This window comes from Grammomys surdaster, unplaced genomic scaffold, assembly GCF_004785775.1.
Source record: "Grammomys surdaster isolate TR1022 unplaced genomic scaffold, NIH_TR_1.0 267, whole genome shotgun sequence".
NCBI classification, from domain to species: domain Eukaryota; kingdom Metazoa; phylum Chordata; class Mammalia; order Rodentia; family Muridae; genus Grammomys; species Grammomys surdaster.
Genome location: NW_021604708.1, coordinates 3,404,725 through 3,415,264, shown reverse-complemented (window position 1 = coordinate 3,415,264; position 10,540 = coordinate 3,404,725). Strand labels below are relative to the sequence as shown.

At 42.6% G+C, this 10,540-nt stretch overlaps 3 non-coding genes and 1 pseudogene across 3 annotated transcripts; 2 read left to right on the top strand and 2 right to left on the bottom strand.

The window, feature by feature from the left end:
• The first annotated feature begins 1,416 nt into the window (after positions 1–1,416).
• On the top strand, positions 1,417–1,490 carry Trnai-aau. Its single transcript has one exon. It is a non-coding gene; the product is annotated as a tRNA-Ile (tRNA).
• Positions 1,491–5,140: 3,650 nt separating this feature from the next.
• On the bottom strand, positions 5,141–5,213 carry Trnaa-agc. Its single transcript has one exon. It is a non-coding gene; the product is annotated as a tRNA-Ala (tRNA).
• A 192-nt stretch (positions 5,214–5,405) lies between these two features.
• Positions 5,406–5,478, bottom strand: Trnav-aac. Its single transcript has one exon. It is a non-coding gene; the product is annotated as a tRNA-Val (tRNA).
• Positions 5,479–8,251: 2,773 nt separating this feature from the next.
• LOC114628359 lies at positions 8,252–8,751 on the top strand (annotated as a pseudogene).
• Positions 8,752–10,540: the final 1,789 nt, after the last annotated feature.

Here is a 10,540-nt window from a genome sequence, read left to right as displayed (position 1 = left end):
GTAAGGACCTTGTCAGCTGTGCACGCACAGGTTTTGTAACTTTGGAAAATTATGGGATCAATATCGAGGACAGAGCGTTGTTGAAATGAAGACCCAGCAGAGCTCTTGGACTGGCAGTCGGAGACCTTGTCTCCAAGGGTTCTAACAGTCTCGGGGTAAAAGCAGTTTGAGTTTAGTGCGGTGGCTTGGGACATTTCTCAGAGCTATGCTTCACGCCTCACGCGTCCCGCTCTTTAAAATCCTCTTTTGTTCGTGTCTATTTTTGTGGTTGTTGCCACAGTAAGGCCACCAGTTAGGGGACTGGAGCTCTGAGAGTCCCTAGAGAACAAGACCAACGGTATCTTTTCAGCAAAAGGTCCCCGAAGAACAAAGACTGGGAGGTGGAGACTGACGCACTGGGTTGGCCTCCTCAGTTACAGACTAGGAGATTGCGGGCGACTTCGGAGTTACAGATATTAGTAGTCACCAAGGTAAGCATTTTCTGGGCGACCTGAAAATACTCATTTCAGAATCTCAAGTTGTCGACTCCTTCGCGACTTTATTAAAGAAGGACAAAATGACACCGGCGCCCATCCCAAAATTCAGGCGCAAAGAATGTGAAAGCCCGATCTTGCCTCCTAGAGTTCTTGCTGAGACAGCCTTGAAACACCGAGGAGCGCAGGCATCCCCAAAACTTCTGGAATGGCTACTAATCTAGTGACGATGGTAAATCCTAGTTTAAACTGAGCAGAGCTTGGCATTACTGCGACCCAGGACAAGCGTGGATGCGCCGAGAAGACTCGTCCCTGCGACGGACTAAGGACGCGCTGATCCTGCACTCTTCTCAACACGCAGAGACTCCACGGACCCGATAGTGTCCGGAGAGACCACGTCCTGCTGCCCTGGAACACATACCCGGCCTCTCCGCCACTGGTCCGGAATACCCTCGTCTAGATAGCAGCTCAGTAGAGAGACGCGATCTGGGGGAGACCTGGCACCCACTGCTTTATCTAAAAAAAATTATTATTATTATTATTATTATTATTGGCGAATGTATTCTGAAATTGTTTAAAATTGGGAAGACTTCAAATAGTCATTTGTGGGTAAGAGGGAGAAGTGGGCTGCAGAACTCCGTGTTGGCCAGGGGATGGCGTGCAGTTTGTGCCTCGATTGAGCGAGTGTACTGGACTATAAGGCGAGTCTCCGTGGATCCTACAGACCGAGCTGAGCAATGAGTGAGCGCAAGGTGACATTTGTTGCTGTCGTACAGAATTTTCTTTCTGCTCATAGAAACTTTCTACTTAGAATAAGGCAAGTTTTGTAAATTTTTTTACATCTTAAAGAAAATCTTAAAATTTTGGGAAACAAATCCCTTTCTCATTTGGCAACTTTGTCATTAAATATCTGTAGAGGTCATAGAGAAAGGCTTCTATGTATGGCCGGTTAGCTCAGTTGGTTAGAGCATGGTGCTAATAACGCCAAGGTCGCGGGTTCGATCCCCGTACGGGCCATGTGTGTGCTGTTTTTAGCTACTATGCTTTGCCTTCAAAATAAAAGATGAAGCGAATTTGTAAGGCATACCACCTTGATTGTGTTTCCTTTTGATTGCCTTATACTGAGTTCGTATTTTGTTCTACCCCTTCATTTCTGCCTTCTGCTATTCTAGAGACACTGAACTGAGGAATGTCAAGTTCAGAATTGCAAGCACATCATCAATGTCCAACTGCTTAGTGAGGTCCAAAGCATCTTCCAGCCGAGACCCTTCTGACAGTTTTCTGAACCTGAGCTTTGTCCCTCCCATCATTCCCAGGGAGCCCAGAAGAGGTCTGTTGTGGCATTTACGACGATCCTTTTAGTGAGCTTCCCTATTACATTATAGAAAGTAAATATGAAGATGAGTGTAACGCAGTACGTCCGATGTTCTCAGATATTTCTCCGAACTTTTGTTCTCTAAAGTGCTGTGGATTGAATTAAGGCTTTATATGCTAGGCAAGCACCATGCCACTAAGCCACAGCCCATTACTTGGGTTCTTTTAAAAAGTCTATACAGTGAATTTGAGAAGTGTACAGGCAAAAAGACGTGTGTTGTGCTTCCAAAAGGCACACAAATCTGTAGGAGGCATGCTTTGTCTTCTCTGAGCAAGGGTTGTGATGCTCCAAAACCAGGACAGCAGTGAAGGGCAGAGTACAGCCAACAAATACACATTCGGGGAAATTCCAAAAGGTTGAATTCAATGAGGCTAACCAATGGGAGTGAGGTGTCTTAAGAGACGGGAATTTCCACTCCACTCATCTGAGATGAATAAAACAGTGAGCCAAAGGCTTCTCAGACCCAAACATCTTCAGAAGTTGAATGGTCAGAACAAGTTTTAAGGGATGTTTCTAAGACTACAGTTTATGAAATCTTAGCTTTCAGGAGACAGAAAATAAAAATAGTCACAGCCTTCTACAACAGTGAAATAGTTGAGATTGCACACAATGGGGTCCATTTAATTGCTGACTCTATTCTCAACACTCAGTCCTCCTCTACTGGCTTCACTTGGCCTCCTGACCCTGGGTGTGCATCTAGGGGTAGAGAATTGGGCATTTGTTTCTCCCTGCTGTGACATTACACAGTGGGAAAGAATGGTTCTGGAGGATCTGCCTTTGCCTATCCTGGGCTCTGCTGTGTCCCTTGTACTGACATATATCCACAGTCTCAGGTTTTTGCTTTTTTTTTTTTTAAGTGTCAATCAGTTTCTTTGAAATTGTTGCTCTCAAAACATTGCAAGCAGAACAGCAACATAGTTCAGGATTCATTTGTTAGCTGAGTAAAGAGTGGATGTCTTCACATTTGGTTTTGTGCCTTAACTGCAGCCAGGCACCTTCAGTGCACCATGCTGAGAAGGTATCTGCTGTTCTTCCTCCAGCACACGATAGTACTAGCAGATACTGATCCAAAGTGTCTAGTGTGGCCTGTAATCCTCCCTACACATCTCACCAAACAACCAGGATCAGTTCCTGATTTCATTGTGATCAGTAACTCGGTGTGTGTGTGTGTGTTGGGGGGGGGGATTCCAGTCCTTCTTTGCCACCCACTGTCAACCTGCTACACAAGCAACTAATCAACCCTGGGTGGAAAAGGAAGCCTCCTTGCCCTCTCTGAGGTTGGACCTTAGGACCTTAGGTCAGGAGTTTGACAGATCTGCAGCTGTACTGAGACTGCCTCTCCCATCCACAACTTCACATTAGAAATGTCTTCGTCTCCAAGCACCCTGTACCCACTTGCAGCTTTTAAAGAACAAAGCCTCACTTGGATTTTGCACCCTAGCAGCTAGTGCTGCATCTGAAGCATTTCACATCCAGAAGGATGGCATTCACATCCCTCTGGGATTCATCTAAGCAAGACCCTCTGAGCTGAGGGAACAGCTTCACTTGCAACTGCCCTGTGCCCTCCCTGACCTCCTGTTTCACTCCTCTGGCATTCTTTTCTCTCAGGAGTCTTACCTCACTGCTCTCCTTGGAAGAGAAGTAACAAGGAGGTTCTTTATTCCCTGACTGAATGAGTGAATGAGCAAGTAAATACTGCTCAAGCTCGTTCTGCTGGACATTCTGTATCCTCTGATTCTGTATGTGTCTACATGACTAGAGACATTCCCTCTTTCACTAATTCCACAAACAATCTAAGCTTTTCAGTTCCATATGCCCTTAACTAATCAAAACGATTTGTTGAGTTTATTCCATGTAGCTCAGTTGAATTTTGACAGCAAAAGGACTTGTGTGCATCCACCCTTTCCAGATGCAATGAAAGCTCAGGTAGATTGTTTTTCACAACATCTCAGAGTAGGGAAGTGACAAGGCCTGAATTGGGAAGCAGAGGTTGAGTATGAAATAATGACCTCGCCGTGGCACTTGCCTTTAATCCCAGCACTTGGGAGGCAGAGGCAGGCGGATTTCTGAGTTAAAGGCCAGCCTGGTCTACAGAGTGAGGTCCAGGACAGCCAGGGCTACACAGAGAAACCCTGTCTCGAAAAACCAAAAAAAAAAAAAAAAAAAAGAAATGAGCTCTTCCTCTGCCTCAACACCCCTGTCTCTGCCTAGTCTGCACAGTAACTCACTCATTAACACTCTCAACTTCCAGAGCCTTGATTTAGACTGGGCTCCTGGTAATAGTCTCCTGCCCCTAGAGCTGGGCTCTATCACTGTGGGACACTGCCAGGGCAGTTCCAGACCAGGAAGGCATTTAAACCCAAGCTGCAGTAGAGCCAGGCAAGCACACCCGCTGCTTCATCTTCCAGGAGGGAACTACTGTCCACCCTATTTTTTCAGATTCCACAACAGAAGAATGCTAATCCGGGATCCAGATATTCCATGGGGAATGTCCTGTGTTAGAATGTCCACTCAAGACACTTCAACTCAAGAGGGTCCACTCATGACATTTCAGCTGGGCGAGGTGGAAGTGTCCTTGGTGGGTTTAATGGTTGTTTTCCAACCTGTCTAGGAATGTCAGGAGGGAGCATTTTCAGTTAGAGCCTCTGGCAGGAAGCAGGGCAGAGTGTAGGGCATACTACACTGCCTTCTGAAGGTAAAGACAAAAAGAGAAGGAAGGAGGGTAGAGCAGGGCACTCACAACCACCTCGAGAACGCTGTAGACACTGGAGAGCTTTTGAGAGAACCCGGCTAGGTTCCTTAAATGGTCACAGCAAAGTGATTCTCGGTTTTTACACAGAGCTTAGAAATGGGAAACTGAGACTCGTAGGAAAAGGGCCAAGTCCCACTCGGGCCTAGTAGACGTTTGTCCACGTGATGTTGGTGATGGCAGTGCAGGGTTATGGGAAGCTCCCTTCCCGTGGGGCTCAGAACAACCTCCCACCAAAGCAGCAGAGTTGGCAAAAGATGGGCAAGGAAGGTTCCAGAGAAGTTACAGCAGGCACAATATGGAGGTTTAAGGGTGAAGTTTTACACCTGCACAGAAAAAGTTCTTACTCAACTTTGTAAATGTTTACAAGCATTTGTTAGATGAACACTGAAAGCTGAATGGAACTCAGAAGTTTATACTTTTAAGTGTGACAGTAAAGAGTAAGATCAACTCAGTCCAAACCAGACATCTCTTCCACAGGATCCAATAGTAAATTTACTAAGAGTGACGTTTAAAAGAGAATGACTAGAAGTTCAAAAGCTGTGGAGGATGTGGGCATCGATCCCACTACCTCTTGCATGCTAAGCAAGCGCTCTACCATTTGAGCTAATCCCCCCTACATGGCAGATCATTTCTTGTACTTTCTTTTATGGCTAGTAATTTCTACTGTCATTCAAACAGTTTATTTGATATAGCTAGGATCCAAGAATACGTGATCGTAAAAGCTAAGAACATAGCCAAAATCCATGTCTCCCAAGGGAATGAGATGAAGGTCTAAAAACACACAAGGAAGTGAGAAAACTAACACTGTTTCCAGCTGGTTTCGAACCAGGGACCTCTTGCATGTTAGGCAAGCGTGATGACCACTACACTATGGAAACACCTTGAGACCATCTTATTTCCTAATTTCCACACATGCACCATGCATTCAAAATATGATGGATAAATGGTTGATTTTTTTTTTTTTTGGTATATGTATGTACCAAAGGATAGCTAAATCAAAGTAACTAAAGTAACTATGCCTCTCCATCCTAACCCTTGGTGACCCCACTCTATACTGCTATTGCCGAGTGAACACTCAGACTGCACACTGTAAGTGAAGTCCTGTGGAATCTGTCCCTCTATGGCTGGTCTACCTCACTTAACAGCCTATCCTCACCTTCGATATTCCAGTGACTGCAAGTGACAGAGCCTTTTTAGAGAGGGCGGAGTAGCTAAAGCTCTATGTGTGTCTGCCCTGTTTTCATCTGTCCATTGATAGACAGTGGCTTAATTCTGTATCTTACTTACTGGAATAATCGTGCTATGAATACAAACGTGTGAGTGTCTCAGAAGACACTGATCCATTTCCATGAATGTTGAGAACACAGTGAATGTCTCAGAACACTTTGATTATGATACTGTGGCCACGTGCCCAGTGGAGGGAAGCCTCTGTGGCTCTGTTTTCAATTTCTAAAGAAACCGTCACGCTAGATCACTAGCTGCTCTTTCAGAGGACCCGACTTTGAATTCTAGCACCACAGGGCAGCTCATAAGCGTGTTGAGCTCCAGTACTAGGGCATCTATTGCCCTCTTCTGGCCTCTTCTAGACACTGCATGTAAATACCCATACACGTAAGAAATACTAGACTTTTCCTGTGGATCCACTCAGCTTTCCCTTCCTTTGTGTCAGCCAATGTCACACAGAAACTCTTTTAAACCAGGGACTCCCAGTGACCACGCTGAGCTGAAACTCAAGATCCTCTCCTCCTTATCCCACCTTCATCCCTGGGGACTTGGCTGCTTGGTGGGGATCTAGGATCCACTTAGCTGTTTCCCTCAGCCCCTCTGAGCCTTTCTTCACAGCCCATCTCCATTCCTTTGTGTCACTCAGCAAGCTACAGGAGTCCTCTCTACCAGAAACCCCACAGCCACCACACTTGCCAAGGATCCAGAGTGGACGACAGTAACCAAAGAACAGAATACCCACCCAATAAGGACAGGAACACATATTTACACCAAGAAACACTTCAAATATCATAACTTCTCTGCCAGATGGACAGACAAGACAATATGCCTTCCTGAGAAGCCAGTAACCATATTGCAATAGACCCTTGAGAAATGCAAAATATTCAAAAAAGCAGAAGACAAGGACTTTAAAATAATAATTATGAATGAGTTTAAGGAACTTCACCTTTAAAAAAATACGAAAAATGCCTAACTGAAAAGTGTAAAAACACAAACAGTTGAATGAATGTGGTAGTTTGAATGGAAGTGACCTCTAAAAGCTCATAAGGAGTAGCATTATTTGAAAGGATTAGGAAATGTGTCCTTGTTGGAGTAGGTGTGGCCTTATTGGAAGAAATGTGTCACTGAAGGTGGGCTTTGAGGTTTCAGAAGCATTAGCAGGTCCATTGGCTGGCTCACTCTTTTTGCTGTGAACTGTAACCTAGCCACAGCTAAATTGTTTCCTTTTTAAGAGTTGTGAGGGTCATGGTGTCTCTTCACAGAATAGAAGCCGTAAGACAATGAAATGAGGAAAACATTTCAAGACAGGAAAATAGAAATAGAATCACTAAGGAAAACCAAACTGAACTAAAACTGGAAATAAAAAACTGAGGATGTCAAACAGAAACCTCAAAGGTAAACCTCATCAACAGATTACAAGACGTTCAAGAGAGAAATTGAAGACAAGGTAAAATGAAGTCAAAGAAAATGCTAAATATATTTTTAAAATCCAGTTACAAAATGTCCAGAAAATAGGACAAAGGCTCAAAAAACATTTTAATTTTTTTTCTGTTTTTTTGTTTGTTTGTTTGGTTGGTTTTTTTTGTTTTTATGGTTTTTTTTTTTTTTTGAGACATGGTTTCTCTTTATAGCCCAGGCTGTCTTGGAACTCACTCTGTAGACCAGGCTGGCCTTGAATTCAGAAATCCACCTTCCTCTGCCTCCCAAGTGCTGGGATTAAAGGCATGTGCCACCACTGCCCGGTAAATTTTTTCTTTCATAGAAGAAAATTTTCCAAATCTAAAGAAGTGGGTACCTGTTCAAGTAGAAGAAACAGATAGAACACCAAATAGACAGGACCAGAAAAGAAACTTCCCAAAACACATAATATTCAAAACTTTAAATATATAGAACCGAGAAACAATAATGAAAATTGCAAGGGAGAAAGATCAATCTTATAAAGACATGCCAATTAGTATAACACCTGACTTGTCAATGGACAATCTGAAAGCCAGCAGGGCCTGGACAGATATCTACAAACACAGAGAGACTATATCCAGCAAAACTGTCAATTGCAACCAACAAGGAAAGAAAGACATTTCACAACAAAACCAAATTTAAATAATTTCTATCTACCAATCCAACTGGACAGAAAGCATTAGAAGGAAAACTTCAATCTGATGATATTAGCCACATCCAAAAAGACACAGGAAATAAAATGATCCCAGAACAGTAAATCAAAAGAGTGGAGGAAAACTCATACTACAACAACAAAATATTAGAAATCAATAAACACTGCTCATTGATAACAGACTAGCAGATTAGATCCCATCTTTCTACTGAATATAAGAAATAAACCTCCACATCAAGAATAGACATCGGCGCCAAGCAACCAGTTTCCCGGAATCTCTCTGTGCTAAAGCAAGTAGGAGCCTACAGGAGACAGGAATGAGTGACCCACAAAGGAACGCATGGTGGGATGTGCCTGACTACTTCCACCACCCACTAATTTTTTACATGGAAGAGGACCAGGAAGACGAAATATTTGGCCCTGAGGACGAATACCTTCGCACCCTAGAGGTCAACAGCCACACTCTCATTCAGCTGGAGAGATGGTTCACAACCTCAGGCCAAACCCGAGTCACTGTGGTGGGACAATTTCAGGCAACGGTGTGGGTGATGGACATGATCAGAAAAGTCAGGAGTAAGAACACTTCTGATCAGACTAAAGGCAAGATGATGGTCCAGCGGCTCCGGAGTCATCCTCTGACCAAGCAAGACCTGGAGCTTGATTTAACCCCAGAGGACAGTCTTTGGTTTCCTTGTTGAGTGTTACAACTTCTGTGGAAGTCCCTCCTTACTTGATGTTTCCATTGACAGTTGTTTCATTGTTTTCTGGTTCTGTTCAAATTCTTTGTATTCATAACATCATAGATCTCCTTTGTTAACTGCTTTGGGAAAGCAGCCAGTGGGGGAGGTGGAGAAGATTCTACATCAGTCTTTGAAAAAACATGTGGAAGATAGTTAAAGAAGTTTGAATTGATGGACCATACTGGCACTCAAGCAGTCATTGTAAGGTGTAAATGCATATACTTCTAGGTGTCAGAATCTGGCAAAGAGATCTAATAAAAAAAGGTTGCTATGACATGCAAAAAAAAAAAAAAAAAAAAAAAAAATAGACATCATCTCGGGGTAAAAAGAAGGAAAAAGGTATTCTAAGCAAATGGTCCCAAGAAGCAAGCAGGTACAGTTATTTTAATATCAGACAAAATAGGCTTCTATTCAAAACTGATCCAAAGAGACAGGGAAGGATATTACATACTCTATAAAGGAAAAATCCACTAAGAGAATATTGTGATTGTAAACAGTTATGCACTAAATACAAGGGCATCCAAGTTCATACTAGAAATACTACTACAGCTAAAATCACATATTTTCAATCCACAGTGAGAGTGGGTGGCTTCTATTCCCCACTTTCCTTAATAGACAGGCCACCCAGACAAAAACTATACACAGAAATACTACAGTTAAATAACATAAGTCAAATGGACCTAGCAGACATCTACAGAACATTTCAACTAAACAGGAAAGAATACACTTTCTTTTCAGCATCTAATGGAATTTGCTCTAAAATTAGCCACAAACTAGGACACAAAGCAAGTCACAACAGATACAAGAAAATTGAAATAACATTTTACCTCTTATCTGACCACCATGGATTAAAGCAGCAGAAAAATATACAAACTCATGAAAACTGAATAACTCACTGCTAAGTGACAAATGGGTCAAGACAGAAATCAAGAAAGAAATTGAATCCTTTTTAAACTGAATGAAGATAAAGACACAACATGCCCATTCCTATCAGACACAAGGAAGGAGGTTCTAGGAGCCAAGCTCATAGCACTAAATGCCTACAGCAGAAGACAGGAGCGATCTTATCACAGGAAGTTGGTGACATAGTGTCATTCTGAAAGCTCTGGACAAGGACTACAAGGAGTAGCACCCAACAGAGAAGACAGTAAGAAACAATCAAACTCAGAACTGAAATCAATGAAATAGAAACAAGCAAACAGACATAAAATATCAATTCAAAGAATCAATGCAATGAATTGCTTCTTTCAGAAAACCAACATGATTGACAAACTTTTAGCAAGATTAAATAAAGTACAAGAAGACCCATAGTAATGAAAGAAGAAATTAGAAGGGAACATTATAGAAGACACTGAGAACATAGCAAAATATCTTCTGCCATGATCATTCTAGAGATGCAGGGATGGTTCAAACATGTAAATCAATAAACATTATTCACCACAAACAGATTGAAAGACAAGAAATACCATTATCTCATTAGATATAGAGAAGGGTTTTTGACAACATAACTTTATAAGTTCTGTTACTCTAGAAGACCATGACTGACTAATACGCTACACAAGTCGAGACATTCCTCTTACAACACAATATATCCTCTGGTTTCCAGTTCCATATGCTCTTAACTACTCTTAAAGATTTGTTGGGTTTATTCCACATAGTCCAGTTGAATTTGTCAGCAAAAGTGTCGAAGGACAGCTTCAACACCACAGAGCAAACCAAGGAAGGCTAAGTATGGAGTTGGGGATTAGCCATTCACCAGACTTCTGAGGGAGCAAAACTTAATTCTTTGGGGCTGACAAGAAAGGGGAAAGTAAATCACACACACACACACACACACACACACACACACACACACACACACACACA